The sequence below is a fragment of the Phocoena sinus genome, chromosome 1, assembly GCF_008692025.1.
Source record: "Phocoena sinus isolate mPhoSin1 chromosome 1, mPhoSin1.pri, whole genome shotgun sequence".
Taxonomy (NCBI): Eukaryota; Metazoa; Chordata; class Mammalia; order Artiodactyla; family Phocoenidae; genus Phocoena; species Phocoena sinus.
Genome location: NC_045763.1, coordinates 89,356,613 through 89,383,895, shown reverse-complemented (window position 1 = coordinate 89,383,895; position 27,283 = coordinate 89,356,613). Strand labels below are relative to the sequence as shown.

The 27,283-nt window shown below is 38.6% G+C and overlaps 1 long non-coding RNA gene across 2 annotated transcripts; it reads left to right on the top strand.

The window, feature by feature from the left end:
* Nucleotides 1-4,196: 4,196 nt before the first annotated feature.
* Nucleotides 4,197-11,992, top strand: LOC116742665. 2 transcript variants are annotated; one of them, XR_004346548.1, is made up of 4 exons: nucleotides 4,197-4,983; nucleotides 5,517-5,877; nucleotides 5,997-7,883; nucleotides 11,244-11,992. It is a non-coding gene; the product is annotated as an uncharacterized LOC116742665 (long non-coding RNA). The 2 variants fall into 2 exon arrangements; XR_004346538.1 differs by lacking the exon at nucleotides 11,244-11,992 and having other exon boundaries at nucleotides 5,997-9,860.
* Nucleotides 11,993-27,283: the final 15,291 nt, after the last annotated feature.

Below are 27,283 nucleotides of genomic sequence, written 5' to 3'. Positions count from 1 at the left end.
TGTGACTGGACCTCTCCCTCAATCCCTCTTTACTCCATCCAAGCAAGGGGAACTCCTCATGCCCTTTGTGCTCTACTCTTGACTGGAGATCCAGATTGTAAGGCCAACAGGCCCGAGGCAGGGGAACACAATCAGATTCACAGGTTGCATCAGACCGAAATTCTCCGGACCACCCAGTTCCAGAAACTGCCCTGGAGACATTCCGGACCACCCAGTTCCAGGAACTGACCAGCCCAGCCTTCCCGCCTTTCGAGGGGCGGGACTAACGGTCCCCCAGGATACCCGAAAAGACCACCAAATAAGGAATACCCTGCGCCCTCCCAGATTCACCACACCCCTTTCCCTTCTTCCCCTATAAAATCTTGCCCAACCCTCGCCCGTGTGCGACTTCTCTGGCCCCTTTCTCTCGGGCAGTGAACCTCGCCCGGGAGCCCTCCCTAACAAAGCTCAGTTGAAGCTTTCCTCTGTTTCGTGGTGCCGTTTGTTAAGATCCGACCTTACACAGGTATTCAACAGCAAGTCCCACATGTGGACCTGTGTTCCAGACTCCTGTCCATCAGCAGCACAGTAAGGACTTGATTTGTATTCTTTTTGAGTACTGGCTTGATTTCTGGTGCTAGCTTCTTTTGGTTTTATGGGCTGAACTTTTGATGACCTCTGTAAATGTCCTAAATAGTTTATAGAAATCTTGCCTCTGTGGGTGAAGCATAGCAGAGAATCTGGTCTATTACTCTGTTTTTTTTCTATTTTGTCTACTTGAAACTCAAATCAATGAAAAATTTGTACCTAGGGGCTTCCCTGGTGGTACAGTGGTTAAGAATCCACCTGCCAATGCAGGGGACACGGGTTCGAGCCCTGGTCTAGGAAGATCCCACATGCTGCGGAGCAACTAAGCCCGTGCGCCGCAACTACTGAGCTTGCGCTCTAGAGCCTGCGCTCCGCAACAAGAGAAGCCACCGCAATGAGAAGTCCGCGCACCGCAACAGAGAGTAGTCCCTGCTCTCTGCAACTATAGAGAAAGCCCGCGCACAGCAATGAAGACCCAGTGCAGCCAAAAATAAATAAATAAAATTAATTAATAAATTAAAATTTGTACCTGATGAGAAAACCCCCTTTTTTTCCTACTTGGCTGAAATACAAAATTGACTGAAATTTAAAAATTGAAGCTATAAGCTCTCTGTTTGGGTCTGTATATATGTTTATGTGCCTGTGAGTATGTAATATTTTCTTTCCTTCATGGTACTACCAGATTATAAAATCTCTTAAAAGAGTGCTACTTAGAGTGATTTAGAGATAAGTAAGCCTTATCTAATTCTAAAATTCCCATAAATTAAGGAAATTGATCTTCTAAAAATTTCATTATATATATATAAAATATTAATGCAAATGGCTTAGGAATTTGAGTTCACATTATTTAGGTAAATCTTTGGCAAATGACACTAGTTTAATATTCTTAGTTTAATAAAAAGAGCTATATTTTCTGAGTATTAGCAATAAGCATAAGTATATTTTCTTGATACATATTTATTCTAATTGGGTATGTTTTTCATAAACTTGTTCATTTACTGATCAAATAAGCTAGCATATATCAACTATATGTTTAAGATTATGAAAAATGTAAATTTGTGTTTAACCAAATTGAATTGTTATTCTGGCAAACTTTATTTCAATAGTAATTGTATTTTGTAATATGTCCTCTTTGAAGTAGCTTCAAAGATCGCTAGGTGACTTAAACTCTTGGACAAAAGCTAAGTTGAGTTAATTAATGGATATTCATAGAAACCTAGATCATTTCTAAGTAGGATAGATAGGGTACTGAAACATTAATTGCAAAGCATAATTTTTAGTTTATATAATTTTTATACACTTTTGCCTCTCATTTTTATTGATACACAGAGGCTATATATTTGGATCTGTTAATGAATGTGTTCATTTTTTGCAGCTTTGGGATATGTATGGCTATAAAAAGTTGTGAGATGTATATTCATAAGCTCTGCTGATCTGCCAGAAATGCTAGTGTATTACAGATAGTCACAATTACCTAACCTCTTAGTTTTCCCTGTGAAATAGAAGTGACTGTGATTAAAAGTTATAATCAATATATGTAAATGAGTCTCTACTCAGCAATAGTGGGAGAGAGGAACTCTGTATGCAAGGTATGCAGGATGGGTTTGTGTTAAGCAAAAAGAGAAGTTTTCTGCTAAAGTAAACCGACTCTTTGTTTTAGAATGAGAAGGAGGAAGGTGTAGGAAAAAATTGGGATGGATATAGAAAGTTGTAGCAGGTTCTCAGAAAGGAAATTTTAATTGTGGTGGTCAAAAGTGGCTAAAGTTTAATGGATTTATTCATGAAATTGTCAAAAAGTGTTTTAGTAGCACATATACTGATAAAAACTAAAGACTTTAGCTTTCTCTCTGTTCTTGAATAGATTTATTTATATTTATTTATTTATGTATTTATGGCTGCGCTGGGTCTTCGTTGCTGCGCGCGGGCTCTCTCCAGTTGTGGCGAGCGGGGGCCACTCCTCATTGCGGTGCGCGGGCGTCTCACCACAGTGGCCTCTCTTGTTGTGGAGCACGTGCTCCAGGCGCACGGGCTTCAGTAGTTGTGGCTTGCGGGCTCCAGAGAGCAGGCTCAGCAGCTGTGGCGCACGGTCCCAGCCGCTCCGCGGCATGTGGGATCTTCCCGGACCAGGGCACGAACCCGTGTCCCCTGCATCGGCAGGCGGACTCTCAACCACTGCGCCACCAGGGAAGCCCCGCTTTCTCTCTGTTCTTGGATGACTTGCCTGCTTTATTTAGTAAGAGGTTGTAAGAGATTTTTCTTTACCTTCTGAGTAATTTGCCTGTATAACAAGGATCTTGTGTCATATCAGAATGACTTCCTGTGCTTTATGTTGATTTGATCATGTCCTTGATTATTTAAGAGTACAAAGTCTTCCTACTTTTGAAAGAGCTAGGTTCTTTACAATCATGTTATCCCTTATGTACACTTTTAATGCATTTAACCAAATATTTTCATTGTGGTTAAATAGGTGGCCCAGTATTGTTTCACAGTAACCCATGATTCTATTTAAGCAAGTGTTCAAACCTCCTAACAATTCTTGATATTCTGCATTCCAAATGATATATTTTCCATCTAAAACTGATTTCTCAGAAGGCCCTTGAAAAATCACAAAGAATTTGTTCTTTTATCTTATAAAAAGAGAGGTTCAAGAAATAATTAGGTTTATTTGATATGTTACTATTAATGAGCTGCATGGGAAGAGTTGTCAAATCAGAAGAAAAGCTTAACCTTCCCTATGCTAACATATTATTAATATATTTCAGAAATTATATGTTGTTTGAGAAGTTCCTAGAGATTTGTCAGTATCCTCACTGTCTATAGTATGTTTCTATTTATTAGAGTTGAGTGCTACTTTGCCTGATATGAGACAACAAAAGGATAATGAATACAATCATAATTTCAGTAATTTTTTAAAATGTTAAGTTAGTCTCCACTTTCTTTAATTCGAATGTAGCTTCTTCTAGTCCAATGGTTTTAAACTGGGAATTCATATCACTTATCTATGGAGTTCTATGAATACACAAATATTAAGGTCTTACTCCATTCTACTGAATCTCTTTACCTGATAACTTTGATATATTCTTGGTATATTCTAATTACGTACTTAGAATACCCATGGTATGTTATGTCTCAGGATTATTATATGTTAAATCTAAAGTTTTTTTCTCTGTAAAGATTATATTCATTCATTTTCATAAAGTAAATGTAATATACAGTGGTCTTTGAAAATAGGATTGTTATGTTTATAGATATTTTGTCTAAAATTTCTTTTGGATTGACTTTGTTTTGCATGTCACAGAAACAGTCTTCTTTGTCAGTTTCATTATTCTGATAATCAACTCTCATCAGATCTTTTACTTTTGAAAATTATCAATAATAAATTAACCACAGCCATTTTAAGTCACTTGTCATCTACAGATAATTTTTTGTTTTACTCTGACGTTTTCCTGAAAGGACCTGCAATTGGCCACAGGCCAGAGTGTGTCAACAAAGATGGACTTTCTCAGAGTCCTGTGCCCAGGTACTCTTGGCTTTCCAGAACTCTAGTCCAGAAACAGATGGGTTCCTGAGACTGCTAACCCAAGGTCAAGTAAAATTAATTACACAGGGCTGAATAAACTGATGAGGGATGATTGTGGATTGGAAGTCATCCAATCCTTTAAAAGCCAATAGAATATTGTTGATGTTAATGTTATATTTTCTAGATAAAGGAACCCCTTTCTTTTTCTTCTTAAGCTATCTATAACTCAATAATTTAGTATACTCTGCTTTTGTAAACAGAAAAAGAAACATTTATCTTTTTCTTTCTTCCTGACCCCTCCAGAATTCGAAAACTCTTATTGAGTATTCTTATTTTCATGGCAATGTAGGTATTTACACAATTTCAATAGGAGTCTGTCTTCCTTGTTAACAGGACTTAATTGAAAGCATTGGTTATGCAACTAAGGCCTTGCCTGGAATGAATAATTGAGAATAATGCTGAATTTAATCAGATATGACCAGACTTTTTTTTTTTTTTTGCAGTATGCGGGTCTCTCACTGTTGTGGCCTCTCCCATTGCGGAGTACAGGCTCCGGACGCGCAGGCTCAGTGGCCATAGCTCACGGGCCCAGCCGCTCTGCGGCATGTGGGATCTTCCCGGACCAGGGCACGAACCCGTGTCCCCTGCATCGATAGGTGGACTCTCAACCACTGCACCACCAGGGAAGCCCATGACCAGACATTTTTAAGGAACTACAGTTAACTTTATGGCACGAATTCTTACAAAGCATGCTTAGAAAAACTGGACTGTTCTCTGGTTTACAGGGTGTGTAACAAAGTTCCCTTTCTGGCAAGCCTAGGAACCTTAGGATATTTCGGGAATTTGAGAAGAGAGGAATTTACCCAAGTTTATAATACTACAAGTGAAATCTGACGGTGAGTTCTTAGCTGAAGAGGCTTTTGAAAATCCAATTTGACATTTCTTATTAAACTTTCAGCAAAGCACATTTTAAAAGTACTATATGATAAATACCATTTTTTGCTGCAGCTCTGTAAATATTCAGGCTAAATTTTATGAGACCAGATTTATGTTATGATCAAAAATAATCTTTCTTTGAGGTTATCTTTAACAAGGAAGTGACTATAGAGAGAAATTTTGTGTTTCAGTGGAAAACAATACCACACCCTTCTGACTCTAATCCCAAGTTAGCAATAGTCAGAGTTATGACTGTAGCCTTGTTTATTGTCCCTGTGCTCTTTGCTCACTTAGTAAATTACAGGTAATTGATGGATATGCAAACTCCATCTTCTCTGGTAGAGATTTAAGTGACTTCCTCCCCACCCCCCAACCCCGTCCCCCCCACCCCACCCTTGTGGAAAAACCAGTTTAGGAACCTACCTATGATTTGGACTGGATCCTCTTACCTAACACAAATCATTAAAACTTACCAAATGTTCAATTCTTCCAGATTCCTTCAATATCTGGCTACAACCCTCTAAACTAAGCTTTCCAAACTCTGTGCTTCCCGTGTTCAGAAACTAAAATCTGACCACCCAGATTCCTTTTGTGTGCTGCACTGGCCTTTAATTCCAGGATCAGAAGAAGCCCTATGAGCTAAAGCCCAATCACTTCATATAAAACTTGAAGGACTCAAGGACTCATCACCATAGAGACCACGCATGGGTTGGATTTTTCCCCGGACAAGCCATTGTCTGGGCCAGTAAGGAATCTTGGCAAGATACTGGGTCACATATGCCCTTACATGAGAGGTAACCAAGGCTGTGGACCACATCACCAAGAGCATCAACATCTTAACTTCAAGGAACACAGTGAGTGGTGTTCCACCAACTTCTTAGAATTCATTGGACTGGTTACTCTCAGGTGCAGCTCTTAAGGTTATTTACTTTAGTATAAACTTTCATATTAATACTTCTTATCTTCATTTCAGGCATTCCTTTTTTAAGATATCTGATGTCCAGGACTCTAAAACAACTGAACATTTCTATCACCTCTCCATAAATGGTTCAACTGATTTTGAAGAAATAGTACCAAAAAGAGATCTTAAGGGGTTATTTCTTGGACCCTGCTTGACCCTCCTCAAGAGGTTTATTCTCACCTCTGAACTGTTCAGCAAAAAAGGATATTCATTCATCTTCAACAAAAGAGACAATGTTGAAATTCACCTGAGCCCTATGTTCTTGGAGAAGAGCAGCAGTTAAGAAATCCCCCAACCCCCATCAACATTTTGTGTTCCAGGAAAGGGCTTCCTGCAAAGAACCAAAGAACCATCCTTCCCCATACGACTTACATAAGACTCACTGTTCACTCTTTTTTTTATTTTTGTTTTTTTCAGTTCATAAGCAAAGGAAAGCTTTATTCTTTGATCAAAGAATTGGAGAGGTATGAGCTTGCATTCTAGAGTTCACACTCTCCTGTTGACTCTTTCCCACGACTCTTGTAAGACGTAAGGATAACTCCACTATCTACCTGTGACACGGCCAAACATACACCTTTCCTTTTTTGTATGAACCTACTGAGAAGGCCCAACAGAACCTCCTACTTCTTGTTCTTTGTCTTGTGATTAGATGAGATTAGAACTTTCTGCACCCTGAAACTAGCTGTGATGGCTAATTTTATGTGTCAACTTAATTGGGATAATTGGATAGCTGGGAAAACATTATTTCTGTGTGTGTCTGTGAGGGTGTTTCCGGAAAAGAGTAGCATTTAAATTGTTGAACTGGGTAAAGCAGATGGCCCTTCCCAATGTGGGTGGGCTGGGTGGAAGTCATCCAATTCTTTAAAAGCCAAATAGAACAAAAAGGTGGAGGATGGGTGAGTCCCCTCTCTCTGCTTGAGATGAGACCTCCATCTTCTTCTGTCCTCAGATGTGAGAGTTCTTGGTTCTCGGGCTTTTGGAATCGGCACTTACACCACCAACCCCCTGATTCTCAGGTCTTTGGACACAATCTGAATTATACCACCAGATTTCCTGGTTCTCTAGCTTGGAGATGGCAGGTTGTGGGACTTCTCAGCCTCCATAACTGTGTGAGTCCATTTCTATAGTATATCTCCTCTAATATCTATCTATATACACTGTTGGTTCTGTTTTTGTTGTTGTTGTTGTTTTGGAGAGCCCTGACTAATACACTAGCTATCCACAAGGAAATAAACATATCCTGTTAAGCTGACTGATACCTTCTCTGTTTGCAAACAACTCCAACTGTAGATCACTCTATCTACAACTTGTTTACGCTTCTCTATGAAATTTTAAGGCAAAACCATCTCTGAGATACTCTGATCTTTGGATCTGGGGTACTCTCCCTATTGCAATAGCTTGAATAAAGTTAATACCCTTACCTATCCAGTTTTTGTCTTTGTTAATAGCAAAAGGGATTTTATAGATGTATTTAGGGTCTCTAATCAGTTGACTTTAAGACAGGGAGATTATCCCTGGAGGGCCAAACCTAGTCAGGTGGGCCTTTAAAAGCAGAGAGTTTTCCCTGGCTAGTCACAGGAGATCAGAGAGATGTGCTTTGGCTGGCCTACAGGAAAGCAAGCGTCCATACTGTGAACTGCCTATGGGTACTACGTGGCAAGGAATTGCAGGAGGCCTCTAGGAGCTGAGAGTGGCCCCCAGCAGATACCCAGCCAGACACTGGGGGCTTCAGTTTTTCAACTGCAAGGAACTGAGTTCTGCCAACAATGTGAATGGGCTTGGAAAAGTTCCTCAAACCCCAGAGGAGAACTACAACCTGACCAACACCCTGATTTCACTCTGTGAGACTCAGCTCAGAGAACCCAGCCACATCATGTTGGACTTCTGACCTACAGAATTGTGAGTTAATAAATGGGTGTTGTTTTAGGCTATTACATTTGTGGTAATTTTTTTACACAGCAATAGAACTCTAATGGAACCCCGTACAAACCATTTTGTATCTTCACTGATCTGTACCTCTCTCCTTTCTCAGTGGTTAATACCTCTATCTATGCTATGATCCTGCCCCCTTCTGCACCCTCATCCACAGACAGCTGACTCCATTGAATTGCTACTCTTCCTCTGTGGTTCATACCCTTCAACATACAAACAGGGTTAAATCTCTCCTATTAAAAGCAACAACAACAATAAACAAAAAAACCCTCATTTGACCTTATCTTCCACTGATCTTCTCTTCCCTTTGCTATCTACTGATTTGAAAGAACACTAGTCTTGATGTGAAACTTGATGTTTCTACTTCCTTACCTCTTACTTACCACTGATCCATTATAGGAGGGCTTTCAACCAAACACACTATTAACATTGTCCTCAGTAAGGTCACCAGTGACCTCAGTTTTGCTAAACTTAGTAGATACTTGATCTCTTTGTGCGTTTTACCGTGATACTCTTCTGGTTTCCTTAAGGCCACTCTCTGGTCTCTTTCCTTTATTTCTCTGAGTAGTCCTTTGATCCTTCTCAGCCTTCTTTATAGGGGCGCTCTTCCTCTACCCACTCCATATATTAACATTAATAGCTCAAATTTCTAGGGGTTTTGCGAGGTCTGCAGGCACCTACAAATCTCACACACGCTGGGTTTTACTGGGATTCGCTTCTCATAAACAAGTTCACTTTGCTGGCTGCTGCAGTGGCTCTGCTGTGTGATCTCCTTCGCATCACCTCTCATGCTCCCAACTGCACACGAGCCTCCCAATGGTGGCTGCCCTGCTCTTCCAAACATCACACCCACTTCCAGTACTGCCACCTTCTTTCAGCAGATAGAAATAGAATCTAGGAGCTCCCACCTCGCTGCCTCCTATTCAAACTGGGCAGTTACCAGAAGCAAACGAAGCAAACTGAGGGTCTGCTATGAGGGATGCAATGCCTCTTTCCCTCTTCTTCTTACTTTGAACATATTTATTGGAGTATAATTGCTTTACAGTGGTGTGTTATCCCTCATTTTATCTGCAGTTAGAGGAAGTCTCTAGCTAGTGCTGCTTGTTTCCTGCTTGAAAACCTTTAGGGAAAATCTTTCTGCATTTCTTGCAGTCTTCTCTCTCCAGAACTCAGACATCCATAACCATGGAGAAAAATGGAAATAGAGTTGATTGACAAGCACCGAACTGTTCTCAAAATTCTGTTCCCCTCTATGGCAAAGGCGTTCTTACTGAGTTTGTTCCTATGAAGCTCCCGAGACCATGGAGGACATCACTGTTGGGCCTCTTCTACTATTACATTAGATAAGCCTTGACACATTTGAATCTCTTTGCAGTGGTGACTAGGGCAGAACTTCTCAATTATCCTAGTGAAAAGACCAATTCTTCTCCCCTCGAATCATTTTGGATTGTACCTTGGTAAAACACAATAAAAAGCAGCTACTAAAAATGAAATAGAAATCACACTGATCAGGCAATGTCAGACTGCCATAAATTTTCCAAAGGCTTACTCTCGATGTCTGTTTTTCTCTATTTGCAGACCTGTAACACACAGTTCATTTCCCTGCACTGGCCTGCAGAGCATTCTGATTAAAACTGGTCTGTGAAGCGAAGGGACGCCAAGGCCCGAATGTCCTGCCTGTTATCTTGAACTGTGTCCTAGTTACTATATTTCAGGATTTATTGTTTCTTCCAGCTTCTGGCGAACTGTGTAGATGATGACCATCTTTCCTTCATTTGAACTCTCAGCTCTCAATTTGTTGGTGCCAAATTTTCTACTTTCTGAATATTTTAAAATCATAAACATTCCCCTAAGTCTCCTCTCTCTTTAGTTTATTGCTCTTTGGTAATGTTAACATCTCCACCAGAGAGTGTGAGAGGTATCTGCAGGGAATCAAATTGAATTGTCATAGAGAACAGACTTGTGGTTGCCAAGGGGGAGGAGGGTGGGAGAGGGAAGGAGGACTGAGAATGTGGGATTAGCAGATGTTAACTATCATATATAGGATGGATAAACAACAAGGTCCTTCTGTATAGCACAGGGAACTATATTCAATATTCTGTGATAAACCATAATGGAAAAGAATATAAAATAAAAAAGAATGTCTATATGTGTATAACTGAGTCACTTTGCTGTACAGCAGAGATCGGCACACATTGTAAATCAACTATACAGCAATAAAAAATTTTTTTTTAAAGAATAACAGGGCTTCCCTGGTGGCGCAGTGGTTGAGGGTCCACCTGCCGATGCAGGGGACACGGGTTGGTGCCCCGGTCTGGGAAGATCCCACATGCCGCGGAGCGGCTGGGCCCGTGAGTCGTGGCCGCGGAGCGGCTGGGCCCGTGAGTCGTGGCCGCGGAGCGGCTGGGCCCGTGAGTCGTGGCCGCTGAGCCTGTGCTCCGCAATGGAAGAGGCCACAACAGTGAGAGGCCCGCGTACCGCAAAAAAAAAAGAATAACAAATTGAATTGTCAGTGTTTTGGGTAGCATCTCTTGCTAAAGCTTAGAGTTAAACAGATGTTTGAACACTAACTGTGAATTTCATTTTACTTCATAAAAATATTACTCTACACTTGATCTGAAGGATCTTCCTTCCCAGCAAGACTCAGAGTTGAGAAAACATAGAAATATTCATTTACTCAGGTGGTAGGTGGAGGGAGGTGGGGTGGGGATTGAACTCAGCTATGTCACTCTTTTCATCTAACATTCCAACAATTCTCTTTTCTTTCCCAGTTTTTTCCAACTCTTTATTGTGCAGATCAACTTAACCTCTAAAGCTTCTCTTTTTCCAGGCTCTGAATTTAGAATCATAATGACCTGAATCATAAAGTTGGGGACCAGGGTAGTGTACCCCAAAATGTGCCTTGGTGGCATATTGATTATTTTGAATTAAAGTTACTTAAGAGATAGCCAATGCAAGAGAGATACTCCGACCCTGCTTTCTGTCTCCCTGAAAGCAGGTGCACGCCCTGCATCTGGAGGTAGGACTCCCTTGTCCCCAGAATTCGAGGCCAAGAAGCCTGTATAAACAAAGATTGTTACTTCTTTAATTCACTACCCCGATCCCAAACTCTGTTTGGATTCTTCACTTACTGGGTGGGTATCTAAAACCTAAGTTTTTTTTGTCCTATCAATTCCTCACAAAATGTATTGTTTCTTTGTCTAAAAAGTATAAAAGCTGCCTACTTTGGCCACTTCTTAGTTCCCATTTTATGAGACCTCCATGCTCATGAATTAAAATTTGCTCCTTTTCTGTTGCTAACCTGTCTTGTGTCAATGTTATTATCAGTTCAGCCACAAGAACTCAAGATGAGTAGAGGGGGCAATTCCCCCCTCTCTAACAGTTGGCGAGTCAGGCAGGAGGCTGGCTGGACCTTGTTTCCTGCCTTAAAGCTGCTGCTGCAACTGAGAAATCCTGGACATTTGACAAAGGCCAGCAGAAGGTAAGATTTCTTACCACGTCAGCCTCCCAGATCTCTGCCTGCAAGGTCTGGTGGAAGGGAAAGTGGTGAAAGTCCCTTTTCTCTCTCAATTTAGATTAGTGGGAGAAAATATCTGTGGAGCTAGTCCCTTGGACTTAGCGACTCTTGGGGATTCTTTTCCTCCCAGAGAGGGTCACTTTTTCTTTGTCTCTGTCTATTGTGTTGTTTGTCATAATGAGGAAGAAACATAGGGCAGACCGCAGGCATAGGTCCTGTAAGTCTGCTTGCAAGCTGACGGTACAGACTGGTGAGTTAACAGTTCTCATCAGACTGGTGTCTACATAGATAGACTTTGCTGTGGTTCCTATATATAAAAAACAGATGAGGTTTTTCCTTCTTCCTTGTTCTATGTCTGGAGAGTTGGCTTTGTGTCCAGTGAGAATATTCTCTCTGGTTTCCACCATGCAGCAGGTGCACTTACTAGGGTGCATCTGATGTCCCATTGAATAGACCAGGGTTCTGAGACACGAAGTCACAATGAGCATGCTCTTTGTTTGGCCATTCCAGCTCTCAGGAGATTTTGTTATAAGGGGTCCAAGTTCATAAGGGGCCCTTTTTTTTTCTTTTTTGGCTGCATTAGTTCTTCGTTGCTGCACATGGTTGCGGCGAGCGGGGCTACTCTTCATTTTGGTGCATGGGCTTCTCATTGCGGTGGCTTCTCTTGTTGCGGAGCACAGGCTCTAGGCACACGGGCTTCAGTAGTTGTGGCACATGGGCTTAGTTGCTCTGCGGCATGTGGGATCTTCCCAGACCAGGGCTGGAACCAATGTCCCCTGCATTGACAGGCTGATTCTTAACCACTGCGCCACCAGGGAAGTCCCGTAAAGGGCCTTCATCAACTCAACCTTTGTTTCTTGTTAATGCTGGAAAAGTCCCATTCCAGTAGCAACTGCCTGATGACATAAATTAGTGGGTCTATGGCTGTGAGGAACCCCACATTTTTGTGGGACACGAGAGGCACTGTTTCCACTGTACCATTCTTACTGCCTATAGTAATGAAAGGCTTTTACTTTCTTAGACTATCTCCGAGAGTGAACTTTCTGGATCTTGTGAGGGCTACATATTCTCTTGTGAGAATATGCCTCTTGCATCTTTGGCTAATTGACTATATTTTAAAGGATTTTTTTTTTTTTTTGAGAGAGAGCTCTCATAAACAACCGTCACACTGGTACTTACGGGAGGATCAAACTGAAAGGAGAAAAAGATAAGTACAATAACTGGCCGTAAGGAATCCCTTATTAAGAAGAAAGAACAAAAATCAGACTGAAAACAAAAGTCCAACATAAATTCCCCTTCTTAAAAATTGCCCTGTCTCCTCAGCAATTCCCAGGCCCTCCTACAAATAATCGGGAAATAAATCAGCTGGAGTCCAATATTCAAGGGTTAATAGAAACAACTGTCTGTCTTGCAAATGTCTACACAACCAGCAGTACAACACTAGAAACAAGTCAGGGCCCATCTAACTTTACCAGTCCCAAGGCCTTGCCTGTTTCTCTCAAATTTCTCAATATCTTATAGATATTATAAAAGATCAAGATACTGGAGCAAAATTGTCCTGTTGAGAAAAAAAAAATTACCTTAAGACTTATGACAACAGACAAATATACTACAAAACTCCTAAGAGAAAACTTACATTTTCTTTCTCTGTCCCTTAAAGTTATAAATCTTATCATGTCTTTGAAATGTAGACACAGCCCACATCCTCTGAGACTGAGCCCAGATTAGCTCAATTGGTAGATCTGAAACTAAAGGAAAGAAAAGGGAAAGAGGCCTTTTTCAACACAAGCTGTTAAAAGTAGTCTCTTGCCCAAATAGCCTCCTTAAAATTGCTTGTCAACAACAAATACAGATCTTAATAGTCTTCTCCACAAATAATAAAAGACTTTAGCCATCTGAAGGAATAATCCTAGCTATTCCAACTGTTATTTATAAACTAGTGAGTTTTGTATTGTACCTAAAGTTTTAAAATGGAAACTATGAGATCTCTTGTTGTGTCTTTCTATATGTCTATATGTGTATGTTATAAATATGGTATCCTTCTACCTCTGCATGGTATTGCCAAAATTAATTTATGAGTTCTATTTAATTGACTTAAACAAGCACTCATATAAAAAATCTTTAAAATATAATAAAAACTAACTCAAATGTTTTTCAAGTTTATGTGATCTAGGATATTCTTTAGTAAATAAAAGCTAATTTTAAGCTTGTTTATTTAATTAATTCAGAATTAGCATTAAATATAATGCATATAAATAACTTTTGTTCTACCTGGGTTTGCTAGTCAAAGGGCAAATGTTTGTCTCTATTGCAAATTTTGTCAGAAAAATAAAACACTTGATAATGATTAACTGCTTTAATGTCTCATGAAATTTCATGAGTAATCTATGTATGATTATTAAGAACAAATGAATTGGGCTTCCCTGGTGGCACAGTGGTTAAGAATCTGCCTGCCAATGCAGGGGACATGGGTTCGAGCCCTGGTCCAGGAAGATCCCACATGCCACGGAGCGACTAAGCCCGTGAGCCACAACTACTGAGCCCACGTGACACAACTACTGAAGCCCACGCGCCACAACTACTGAAGCCCGTGCACTTAGAGCCCATGCTCCGCCACAAGAGAAGCCACCGCAACGAGAGGCTTGCATGCCCCAATGAAGAATAGTCCCTGCTTACCACAACTAGAGAAAGCCGTACGCAGCAACAAAGACCCAACACAGCCAAAAATAAATGATTAAAAAAAAAAAAGAACAAATGAACTAAGTAGATGTAAATGAGATAAGACTTTTTAGGTGAACTTTTTAACAATAATTGTTTTATGATATGTCTACGTAATTTCCTAAATCTCTTTGGTAATTTACACCCTTTGAGTTTCGCTAAGTTAAATTAAATGATTGAAATTCATTGACTGTCTAGGTCATTTCCAAATAAGATAAGATACTAAAACATTAATTGCCAAACAAGTCTAAGTTTACCTACTTTTGACCTCTTATTAGAGAGACTAAGTATGTTTGGGTCTATTAGTAAATATGTTTTGTGCTTTATTGAAAGCTTGTACTATGAAGTAGTGTATGTTTCTAGAAATTATAAAATGTATTTATAAATTTGCCAAGACACAAAATTTTAATACAGTTCACAGTTGTTTACTTCTTTATTTTCACTAAAAAATTAAGATTTCAAAGGATTAAGAATTCTAACTAATATATGTGGTTAAAACCAACGGTGTAATAATAGAAATAGGATGTGTTTTTGGTAAGAAAATGTATAAGGTATGGAGATGTTTTTGTTAAAGAAATAGAAAGTGATTTTATCCTAAAGCTGGTTAATTCTAAATGGGAAGGAAAACAAGGGACAAACTAAAATGGGCATAAAAAGTTGTAAATATTTGTAAAGGAATCTTTAGAAAGGAATTTTTTGTTTGTTTGTTTTGTTTTGGTTTTTTTTGCAATACGCGGGCCTCTCATTGTTGTGGCCTCTCCCGTTGCAGAGCACAGGCCCCAGACACGCAGGCCCAGCAGCCATGGCTCACAGGCCTAGCCGCTCTGCGGCATGTGGGATCTTCCCGGACTGGGGCTCGAACCCGTGTCCCCTGCATTGGCAGGCAGATTCTCAACCACTGTGCCACCAAGGAAGTCCCTAGAAAGGAATTTTATGTGTTGTCAGGACTGAATAAGATTGGAATGAATTTAATTAAGTAAATAAGTTTTAATGTCAAAAGTAAACTGGTGTAAAATGGAATTTTGTTTTTTCTCTGTTAAAAGAACAAAGTTGGGTTTTTTTTTTCTCTTTTTTTTTCCTATTGTTCTGCTCTTGACAATAAGAGATTATGAAAAATTGTTCTTTAAGTAATCTGCCTAGGGGAAGAAAAAAAATCTTATGTCTTGTCAAAATAATCACTTATGTTCTATGTTGTCTTTATCAGTTCTTTGATTACTGAAGTAAACCAAATCTTCTCAGTATTAAAAGAGATAAGTTTTGCTCTGGACTATGTAACCTTCTATATTTGCCTATGAAGTCTTTATTATTTTGGTTAAATATATGACTAAGCATTGTTTCACAGTGACCTATTTGACTAAGTGTTTTAAAACCTTTTTGATATTTTTGACAAAATTCCCCAAAATCAAATCTAAATGAGTCCTTTTGACTTAGAACTAACTTTGAGATATAAGGTATTTCAGAGGGCCCCTGAAATATCTCAAAGATTTGTTCTCTCTCCTTATAAAAATATATTAAATTAATTAGGTGCATTTGATATGTTAAATTACGTAGGAAGCATTGTCAAGAAGTAACGTTAAGCCTTCTTTATGTTGAGTCTGTATAGGTATGTAATATACGTGTTCCAGAAACTATGTGAAATTCCTGAAAGTCTTATATGTCTTGGCATAAAATGTTGTTATCAAAATTGAGGCTCACACTAAAAGGACTGAACTTAAGTATCAGGGAAATGCTTTGACTTTCACGCAAAGGCAGCAACAACAGAATCTGTAAAGATTATGGCACAGGTAGATGAAGTCTATTCTACTTCTGCAAAAAAAATTGATCCCTTATTGCCCGACTTTTGCCATCCTGATGGTCTTATAACATGGCAACAGCCTGCTCCTGAATCAGAGAAATTAAGATGGATAAACAAGAGCTGTAAATTAAATAATGGTCAGGGCCATAGGAAACCCAAGATGGCTGCTTTGTTCTTCCAGCTTCCTGACAAACCTCATTTTTTGTTTTTGTTTTTTTTGTTTTTGTTTTGCATTCCTTCACCCACCATAGTGCATTTAAGATGACTCAAGTTTTAAGTAGACATTGGTGGGAAGATTTCTATAAAATTGCAAAAACAGTCTACCAACAATGCCTGACCTGTCAGGTCCATAACCCTGGAGAAAAAACCAACTATTTTTGTCCCCAGAGGCCTCAGACCTCTTCCCTCTGGACCCTTTGAACACCTGCACTGGCCTTCATTCAACTGATACTTAGTATGAGTAATCAAAACATACTTATTATGATGTGTATGTTTTCCAGATGGGTTAAAGCCTCCCCTTGCTGAAAGTCCGATGCCCTCATAATAGCAAAAAAATGGAAAAATGTTTCCTACTTGGGTATACCTTCAACAGCCTTCAGTGATCAAGACATTGACTTCACTAGGCAATTCATAAGAGCCTTAACAAAAACCTTGCAAACTTCTTGGAATTATCACTGTCCCTATCACCCTCAGTCATCAGGCAAGGTTGACAGATCTAATGGAAAAACTGGACTCAAGCAGAACAAGGATTAATTACATAGGATTGAATGAACTGATGAATATGATTATAATTTCTATGACTTTTTGCCTCAAATATTACTGTTTTTTAAATCTTTTGTTTTCTAGATACTAGGAATTTTTTTAAGACTTACAGCAACTTAGTAAATTATACCTTTGTAAGCAGAATTGAAACATTTACCTTTTTCTCCATACCTCATCACTTCAGAATTCAGAAACTCTCAGTAAGTATTATTTTCTTGGCAATATAGTTATTGCATAAGTTCAATAAGAATCTGTTCTCCTTATAAAAGGACACAATTGGAAACATTTAGTTATATTACCAAGGCTTTGACTAGAATGTCATATATGAAACTCAGACATGTAGACTCAGATATGACTAGGCAGTTTGAAGGAACTACGGTTGACTTTATGGAGCCAATAAAGCCCCTTGGAAAATCAGCCTGGTACCTTACTTACAGGATTCCCGGCAGCCTTACCAGGTGAGTAAGGAAGGTCACTTCCTGGCAGGTGCAGGAACTTCAGGATATTTTGGGGACCTCAAAGAAGAGAGAAATTCACCCAAACCCATAGGTATTATAGGTGAGTCTGATGATAAATCTTTGGTGTGGTTTCCAGGCCTTGAGAAGCATTTAAAGTTCAATCTGGAAATTCATTATGAAAAGTTCAAGCAGAGCAGATTTAAAAGAGCCTATATGGGGACTTTGCTGGTGGCGCAGTGGTTAAGAATCCGCCTGCCAATGTGGGGACACGGGTTCGATTCCTGGTCCAGGAAGATCCCACATGCCATGGAGCAACTAAGCCCATGTGCCACAACTACTGAGCCTGTGCTCTAGAGCCGCGAGTCTCAACTACTGAGCCCACGAGCCACAACTACGGAGCCCACGTGCTGTAACTACTGAAGCCTTTGCGCCTAGAGCCCGTGCTCTGCAACAAGAGAAGCCACTACAATGAGAAGCCTGGGCACCGCAATGAAGAGTAGCCCCTGCTCACCGCAGCTAGAGAAAGCCCATGTGAGGCAACGACGACACAATGCAGCCAAAAATTTTTAAAAATTAAAAAAAATTAAAAATAACAAAAGAGCCTACATGGCCAACTGCTATTCTTGCTGTACGTATATACATAATCAGACCAAGTTTATCAAATCTAAACTTATTTTGCAAACAAATCAGTCTTAATTTGGCTATCTTTGATAGAAATGAGGGTGATTTTAGAGAGAAAAATTGTTTCAATAGAAACTATAATACATACTTGTGGATATTAGATTCTAGTGCTATTAATATTCCTTGAGGTTTTGTTATTTCCTGAAAACTGGACTGGATCCTGAATTTTTCTAGTTTCCTCCAAAATCTGGCTATAACTCTCTAACATTTCCAGTCTTCTCCCATCCTTTTGATTTGGAATCATCGAGAACTAAAACTGCCTTTTTTCTGAAATCCTGCAAACTGAAGCTAGATGGCTTGATATAAACTTCAGAGAAATTACCACAAACAGCTCACATTTAAACAATCCTTGTGCCTGTTTCTGTATGAGTCTCTCAGAAAGCTCACCTGAACACCAAATGACATCATCAGAGACATTTCAAACTGCAAAAGATGCATGACACTGACATCTAGAAATCTTTTTGACAGACTGCCCTCTGGGCTCAGAAACTGGCTTGTAATCTGCTCCAATCACTAACCATTGTTTTTTCTTTTGTTTCCGTATAAATGCCTCTTATTAAAGGCCTCATTGTTTGTACCATAGGACTAGCTTTGGGAGCCCATCTGCATCACTGCCTCCTGAAATGAGATATAACTGTTTAACTGAACTGACCTCAGAACTAAGAAAATTATTCAGTGAAATGGAGGACTTTACTAACACTTTCCCTCTCTCTGCAGTCAGCAGTTCAGCTTTAATATGTGAGGCTTCCAGGTACGTTTCAGAGGAGGGAACTGTTGTGGCCCAGGGTAGGCTGTCCCAAAATGTGCTTCAGTGGCATATTGACTTTTTGAATTAAAGTTATTTAATAAATCTCTCATGTGAAAGGTGCACTCCTTGTATCTGGAGATAGAAGAACACCCTTAATAAGCTAGATATAAATTTTGGGGCCAAGAAGCTTGTATAAAAAACATTGTTACTTCTTTAATTCACTACCCCAATCCCAAACTCTATTTAGATGCTTCACTCATTGGGCACCCAAAACCTAAGTTTTTTTGTCCTATCAATTCCTCACAAATTTGTTTTTTGTTTTGTCTAAAAAGTACAAAAACTGTCTGCTCTGGCCACTTTTTAGTTCCCATTTTTATGAGGCCTCCATGCTCATGAATTAAAATTTTTCTTTTTCTCCTGTTAATCTGTCTTGTGTCAATGTGATTATTAGGTCAGCCACAAGAACTCAAGAGGGGTAGAAGGGAAACTTGCCCCTCCCTGACAATAGAGACCCAAGATTCCTACAGTTAAGGAGAAATGAGGAGGGGATAGTTATCTGCATAAGTTATATTTACAACTGTTTTCTTTTACATATAAATCTCTGAGTCATAAATGTGAAAGTCACGGTGGACCTCAAGTTTCTTCACATTTATCATTCAAAAACACTAACTTTGACTAGAAATGACACGCCAGAGCAAGTTTTGATCATTTTGAGGTGAAAACAAACAAACAAACAAACCCCCTCCAAACATCCAGGATCTTTTTCTTTTTTCCCAGCACCACACCAAACAGAAATTTATGGTAACTTAATTCACCATCTACAACTTGTTTGATAAGACTTAGACTGGCATTTTCCTGACTTCATCCAGGAAAAAAAAGGACCAAGGTTATGGAGCTCTCTTCTTAACAGTAAACTGTCATATTTTAAGTACAATCATGTCTCATGCTTCTAAAATATTCTCCAGACACATGTTCCCTGAAAGTCTCTGAGTTGAATAGGAGAGATTCTCTTCCACAATTGGCTGTGAACAAAATATGAAATGATTGAGTTACTTTGTTAACTAAAGGGAGAAGATTAAACTGATAAGGGTCATCAAAATACTGAGACTTTTTTTTTATTGGAGTATAATTGCTTTACAATGGTGTGTTAGTTTCTGCTTTATAACAAAGTGAATCAGTTATACATATACATATGTTCCCATATCTCTTCCCTCTTGCGTCTCCCTCCCTCCCACCCTCCCTATCCCACCCCTCCAGGAGGTCAAAAAGCACCAAGCTGATCTCCTTGTGCTATGCGGCCGCTTCCCACTAGCTATCTACCTTACGTTTGGTAGTGTATATATGTCCATGCCTCTCTCTCGCTTTGTCAAAGCTTACCCTTCCCGCTCCCCATATCCTCAAGTACATTCTCTAGTAGGTCTGTGCCTTTATTCCTGTCTTACTCCTAGGTTCTTCATGACATTTTGTTTTCTTAAATTCCATATATATGTGTTAGCATACGGTATTTGTCTTTCTCTTTCTGACTTACTTCACTCTGTATGACAGACTCTAGGTCTATTCACCTCATTACAAATAGCTCAATTTCGTTTCTTTTTATGGCTGAGTAATATTCCATTGTATATATGTGCCACATCTTCTTTATCCATTGATCCGATGATGGACACTTAGGTTGTTTCCATCTCCGGGCTATTGTAAATAGAGCTGCAATGAACATTTTGGTACATGACTCTTCTTGAATTATGGTTTTCTCAGGGTATATGCCCAGTAGTGGGATTGCTGGGTCATAATGGTAGTTCTATTTGTAGTTTTTTAAGGAACCTCCATACTGTTCTCCATAGTGGCTGAACCAATTCACATTCCCACCAGCAGTGCAAGAGTGTTCCCTTTTCTCCACACCCTCTCCAGCATTTATTGTTTCTAGATTTTTTGATGATGGCCATTCTGACTGGTGTGAGATGATATCTCATAGTAGTTTTGATTTGCATTTCTCTAATGATTAGTGATGTTGGGCATCCTTTCATGTGTTTGTTGGCAATCTGTATATCTTCTTTGGAGAAATGTCTATTTAGGTCTTCTGCGCATTTTTGGATTGGGTTGTTTTTTTGTCATTGAGCTGCATGAGCTGCTTGTAAATTTTGGAGATTAATCCTTTGTCAGTTGCTTCATTTGCAAATATTTTCTCCCATTCTAAGGGTTGTCTTTTGGTCTTGTTTATGGTTTCCTTTGCTGTGCAAAAGCTTTGAAGTTTCATTAGGTCCCATTTGTTTATTTTAGTTTTTATTTCCATTTCTCTAGGAAGTGGGTCAAAAAAGATCTTGCTGTGATTTATGTCATAGAGTGTTCTGCCTATGTTTTCCTCTAAGAGTTTGATAGTTTCTGGCCTTACATTTAGGTCTTTAATCCATTTTGAGCTTATGTTTGTGTATGGTGTTAGGGAGTGATCTAATCTCATACTTTTACATGTACCTGTCCAGTTTTCCCAGCACCACTTATTGAAGAGGCTGTCCTTTCTCCACTGTACATTCCTGCCTCCTTTATCAAAGATAAGGTGACCATATGTGCGTGGGTTTATCTCTGGGCTTTCTATCCTGTTCCATTGATAAAATACTGAGACATTTTAAAGAATCCTGAGAATGCAGAGCTTGCCTTTCAACCTCTCCAACTTCTAATATTTTGCAATAAGGAAGTGTCTCCCATCTTACTCAATTTCCTACCGACCCTTAACTACAGGAAAGTATTTGAAGGCAGTGGGAATATCATCTTCCACATTGGCTGCATAGTGTAAAACAACAAAAATTCAACTGAGTAAATTCAAGAATCAAATTGGTTTTATTAAATGATTCATGAATCGGGCAGCACCCCATCTAGCAAATAGAAGGGAGCTCCTCTAAGCTGTAAAAAAGGAAAGGTTTTTAAAGGTGGAAGGGCTGTGAGAAAAGGAAGTTATTAGCAAAGAATGCATTGTTTCAGGCAAGGTCACCCTCCTAAAGGGAACCAGAGGGCCTGTAGGGATTACCTCCCTCAGTGCTGACCAGCTAATTATAGGTTGACTGGTTAAAGGTTTCACTTCTGGGAAGGTGAGACTGCAATTAGGTTAGGTAATAAACTGGTTTGGTGACGGTGACGTGGGCTTAACACAAATGACTCCATTTAGGGTATGTTGTTTCTTCTTAACAATAGAAGTACCTCATCTCTTAATAGGCATTGTTATCCAAAGAGGCTTTATGCAAAAGTGTTTTTTTTTTTTTCTCCCATACCATTACTAAACTGAAATTAAAACCTCTTTATTGGTTGGAAAATGAAACCCAACTTTAATTTTCTCATGAGTTAAAATTTCAGCCTTATCTATTGTTGAGATAATATGTATTTAATTTAGGGTTTCGGCCTTAGTCACTTTTCTTTTTTTCTAGCTTTATTCAGATATAATTGACATATTTATTTAAGGTGAACAACATGATGATTTGCTATACATATATATTGACAAATGATTACCACAATATGGGATTTCTTTTCTATAAAGTTCCATGAATGAACTTACTGATAAAGAGACTGATGACAATTGGAAAAATTACCAGGACATCGTGAATGAAAATGTGAAGAATTCATAATTTCAGAGCACACTTTGACAATTGGTACTGTCTCTTACTGAATGATTTATTTAAAAAAGTCATCTCAGGAGATTGGAATTAACAGATACACACTATATATAAAATAGATAACTAACAAAGACCTACTGTATAGCACAGGAAACGCTACTCAATATTCTGTAATAACCTATATGGGAAAAGAATCTAAAAAAGAATATATATATAACTGATTCACTTTGCTGTACAGCTGAAACTAACACATTGCAAATCAGCTATACTCTAATACAAATAAATAAATAAATAAATAAATAAATAATTCTGTTCACACACACCCCCCACCTCCCCGCCAAAAAGCCATCTCATTTCTTTTAGAATTGGTCAATTCTTCTCAGAGAAATATCACCTATCCCATTAGATTGCTGGGAAGTTTGGGGATATTTGGAAAGGCTTAAAGGGTAACAAGGCAGAGCAGATATAATTATGTTCAATATCAATCCAAAAAGGAAGGCAAAGTTTCATTTATGAGAAGGGAAAACAAGTCCCTGTCTTAGTATAATTTATATTGGGGTTAAACTTACTATCAAGTTAGATTCATTATGAAATTTAAAGCAAACATACATGCCTTGATTTCAGCTGGCAAAGTCCTGAGTTAAATAAAAGTGCTCTTTCCCCCAACCGGAGAGAACTGTTCAACCGCATCTGTCAGAGCAGTGGGGATGACTCAGAGACATAAGGTGAGCACACACTGTCCTCTGCTGGCACTTGCTCAAGCTTGCTCAGCTTCAAGCGGAGCTCAGCACTCAGCAAAACAGGCCCTTGATGGGTGCACTCCTGATTGTCTACCACATGCCCGTATCTTCACTGAGCTTGCAGAATGGCTCTTGGAGGGACTTCTTAAAATTAATCATAGGAACTTCCCTGGTGACGCAGTGGTTAAGAATCCGCCTGCCAATGCAGGGGACACTGGTTAGAGCCCTGGTCCGGGAAGATCCCACATTCCGCAGAGCAACTAAACCCGTGCACCACAACTGCTGAGCCTGTGCTCTAGAGCCTGCGAGCCACAGCTACTGAGCCCGCACACCACAAACTGAAGTCCGTGCTCTGCACCAAAAGAAGCCATGGCAATGAGAAAGCCCACACGCAGCCTAAATAAATAAATAAATAAATAAATAATCTTAAAAGTTTAAGAATTAAAAAAAAAGCTTAATTGTACCTAAGTTTTCAAAGATGACTTTTTGTCACATTCTAGAAATAATGATTAGAAGTTTTTTAATTGGAAAATTATCTTTAGAATACAGGAAGAATTACCATGTTCCCTAGAAGTCAAATACTTTAAATAAATGTTGATATCATTTTGATGTGAATTCTGATTTCTTGAATTCCCCGACCTCGCCACTATAGGGTCAATTTTATATCTTGGTCCAAATGACTGTAGAGCCCCGTGTTGTCACAAAATGGCAATGGCAGCACTTACATCAGGGATGTCCCCCAGAGGCACCCAGCTCTTGTCTTACACCGTGGAGACACAGGAAGAAGAGTGCTGAGCTGGGTATCAGGATACTTACGTCTAAAAATCTGTGTAACACTTAGGCTCTAATTTTTTTTTAGAAGTGTGTAAAATGATGTGTCTGAGAGACAGAGAAAAGAGAAAGAGAAAACTGATTATAGATGAAAAGATTTGGGATATGCTAGAAGCCTATAAAATAATCAAGCTCATTATATAAATATAATTAGGATAAACTCAGGTTTACTGATCAAACTGAGTAATAATTCTGAAAGGATACATTTCACTAAATAAAAAAAAAATGGACTACTTCACCAGCAGATAGTGAACCTTTAAAACCTGAAGTAGTAAATCACAAAATATAATTTAATTACTATTGAAATAATACAAGGGCTCTGTAACAGGTTTTAATGGTAGGGCTGGGGGACATTTTATTGAACTTTAACCTACAGACAGAATACTGCACAAATCGTAATCATGCAGCTCAAGGATTTTCTACAAACTGACCTTATACGTATAAACAGCAGCTGATCAGGACACAGAACATTGCCAATGCCCAGAAGCATTTCTCATGCCCTTTTCTAAGCACTGCACCCCCTACACAAGAAAAACTACCATCCTGACTTCCAACAGCATGATTAGTTTTGTTCATTTGCATATTTTATGTAAATGAAGTCATCTAATATGTACTCTACTGCATCTGACTCAACACTATTTGTGGGAGTTATCTTCCTAGTTGCTCTAGCTGTAGTTCACTCTTCTCACTGCTGTATACTCCACTGTGCAAACACACCAGAATTTATCTATTTTCTGTTGATGAGCATTTGGGAAGTCTCAAGTTTGGTCTATCGTAAACTGTGTTTCTTTGAACATTCTTGTGTATGTCTTCTGTTGAACATATGAACACGTTTCTCTTAGGTGTATACCCAAAATGGAACTGTTGGTATGTTTAAGCTCATTAGGCAATGCCAAATAGTTTTCCAAAGCAGTTGTGCAAGTTCGCACCCCTATAAGCAGTGTATGAGAGTTCCAGTCATTCCATATCCATGCCAGTACTTGGTATTTTCTATTTTTGTTTTAGCCATTCTGGTGGGTGTAGCTGATTTGTATTTACTCTAGTTTGCTTTTCAAGGCCTTAACCTGTATCTAATCTTATCATAATTTATCCCAGAACAAATTGTGTTGCCCACATTCCTCAGATGTACCACACTTACTCTCACCTCCATCCCTCTACTCGTTATAGAAGACTGTTTAGGCCTGTCCAAGCGCCACTATTTTCCAAATCCCAATTTTTAGTGCACCTCTTCAATAAAGAACTCCTACAAGTTCAGTGTGAACTAGAAAGTTTACCTGTTTTGTACGTATATCAGATTGCGAGTTGTAGGTCCTGGGAGATAGAATAACATATTTGTTTAGCTGTGATGTAATATTTCAGTTCAGTTGTGGATGTTTCTTAGCCACTGTGGTCCTCTTTTGTCAGTCCTGACAAAACGAAATTTAGTCATTAATTTATTGAGCATATGCTGTATGTGAGGCTAGAAAATTCAAGGGTGAACAAGACTCATGGAAATTTCTTCTTGTAGGGGAAACCTCAAAACCCCCATAATAATTCTCAAAAGGTTTCATGAAATAAAGGTCATACACTAGAACCAAAAAATTAAAAATATCCAATATGTTAAGGTGCCATATTTTGGGGTAGTGTGTCCTGAACCCCATCACAATGTTCTAAGCACTGAGCTCCATTCTTCATGCTGTTTTCAGGTTAGAAATGTCTATCTAGCAGGGGAACTATTTTAATTAAATAATGTCTAATGTAGAATTGTAACTATTTAAATGCTGCAAAGAAATTTCACAGAGTCCAATGAGAGAGTATAATAAGGAAATCTGGTCTCTAGGACCAGGAAAGGCCCATTTAATAATGAAAAAGATGTAGAATACAGAATAATTTTTTTAAAAGTTAAAGTATATACATGCCATATTGAATGAGGCTATGAGTTTTCAAAGCAGGGTTTGAATTTGTAATTAGTATATAAAACGAATTAGTGATTTTCTTAAGCATCTTTATTTTTATAAATAGCACAGAACTTAGGTTTTGCTCATTTATAGTGGTTAAAATTTTCAAATTTCCAACATTTGGCAGTGACTTGGAAGTTTTCAATTTTTACAGGAATAGATGACATGGTCTTTGACAACTCCATGATAAATATTGGTGAGAGGAAATGTTTTACCTGTTTGTTGGGTTTTCATCAGGAACTGAAACATAGAATCATGTAGAACAGCCCATCTCAACATGCTTCACTTAAGTAACCCAAGTGTCACTTACCCACTTTCCTTCTCTCTCAGTCGTTAAAGCTCATCATTACCTTCCTTCTTAAAAGACTTTGTGTACAAGAGAATATCTCTTGTATTTCTTCCCAGACAACTATCATTAGGAGTAACCATTTACTGGAAGATGAATCAATACTAGCACAAGAGGTATACTAATTGTTAAAAGAAAGAAAGTGTAGAAAATTCAGCTAATTAAACCATTTGGTAAGCAAAGTCAGGAATGCTAAGAGCTTATTTTTATAATTTCTAAGCATAAATAACTCTGTGCACTACATTTACAAATAATTTTTTGTTCATTTTTTCCCTTTAACTGCATATTTTACTCGAGATAGAATGAGATTTAATGTAATATTCCGAAGAAATATATATGTCGCTAAAAATTACTAAAGAAAGATAATTACACAATCCTCAGGTCCCACTTTTAACTAAATAAAGATTCAGATATCTTTTAACTTTTAAACATCACATAATTAAATAGGACTAATCCAGCTCAAGATTCAACTTGGGAATTTAAGTTTGAATTTCCTGACTCTATTGATTACCTTTGAACTATTTGGTTATTGCCTTCAGGATTTTTAATTTCCCATTTGTAATCAAATTGTTCTGTAATCACATCTGGCTCTTGACTGACTTTTCCCTTTTTTGAAGGTTCTTCTGAGAAGAACAGTCATCTCTCTCCCTCTCCCCATCATATAATAATTTTTTTTTATTGTTGAGAATTTTAAATTGAGATATAATTGACATATAACATTATATTCATTTCAAATGTACAACATAATGATTCGATATTTGTATATATTGTGAAATGACCACCACAAGACTAGGTAACATTCGTCACTATAGTTAACAGAATTTTTTTTTCTTGTGATGAGAACTTTTAAGATCTATTCTCTTAGCAACTTTCAGGTATGTAGTACAGTATTCCTAACTATAGCTGCCATGCTGTACATTATATGCCCATGACTTTGTTATTTTATAACCAGAAGTTTGTACCTTTTGACCAATTTCACCCATTTTACTCACCCCCCACCCTCTTCTTACCGTGGGAATTATTACAACCCGAAGAGGAGATGTGGAGTGAAATAAACTACCAAGGGTAAAAAATCTATTCCAGGTATCTTTACTGGTATAGCCTGACTTTATTTAATGATAATGAAGATTGTATTATATATAGTACCATGGGATAATTTTCCTGTATCTATGGTATGAAAGTTTAGAGAAAACTGTTAAAACCCACAATTGTAACAAGCCTTGAAATACGTATAGTTG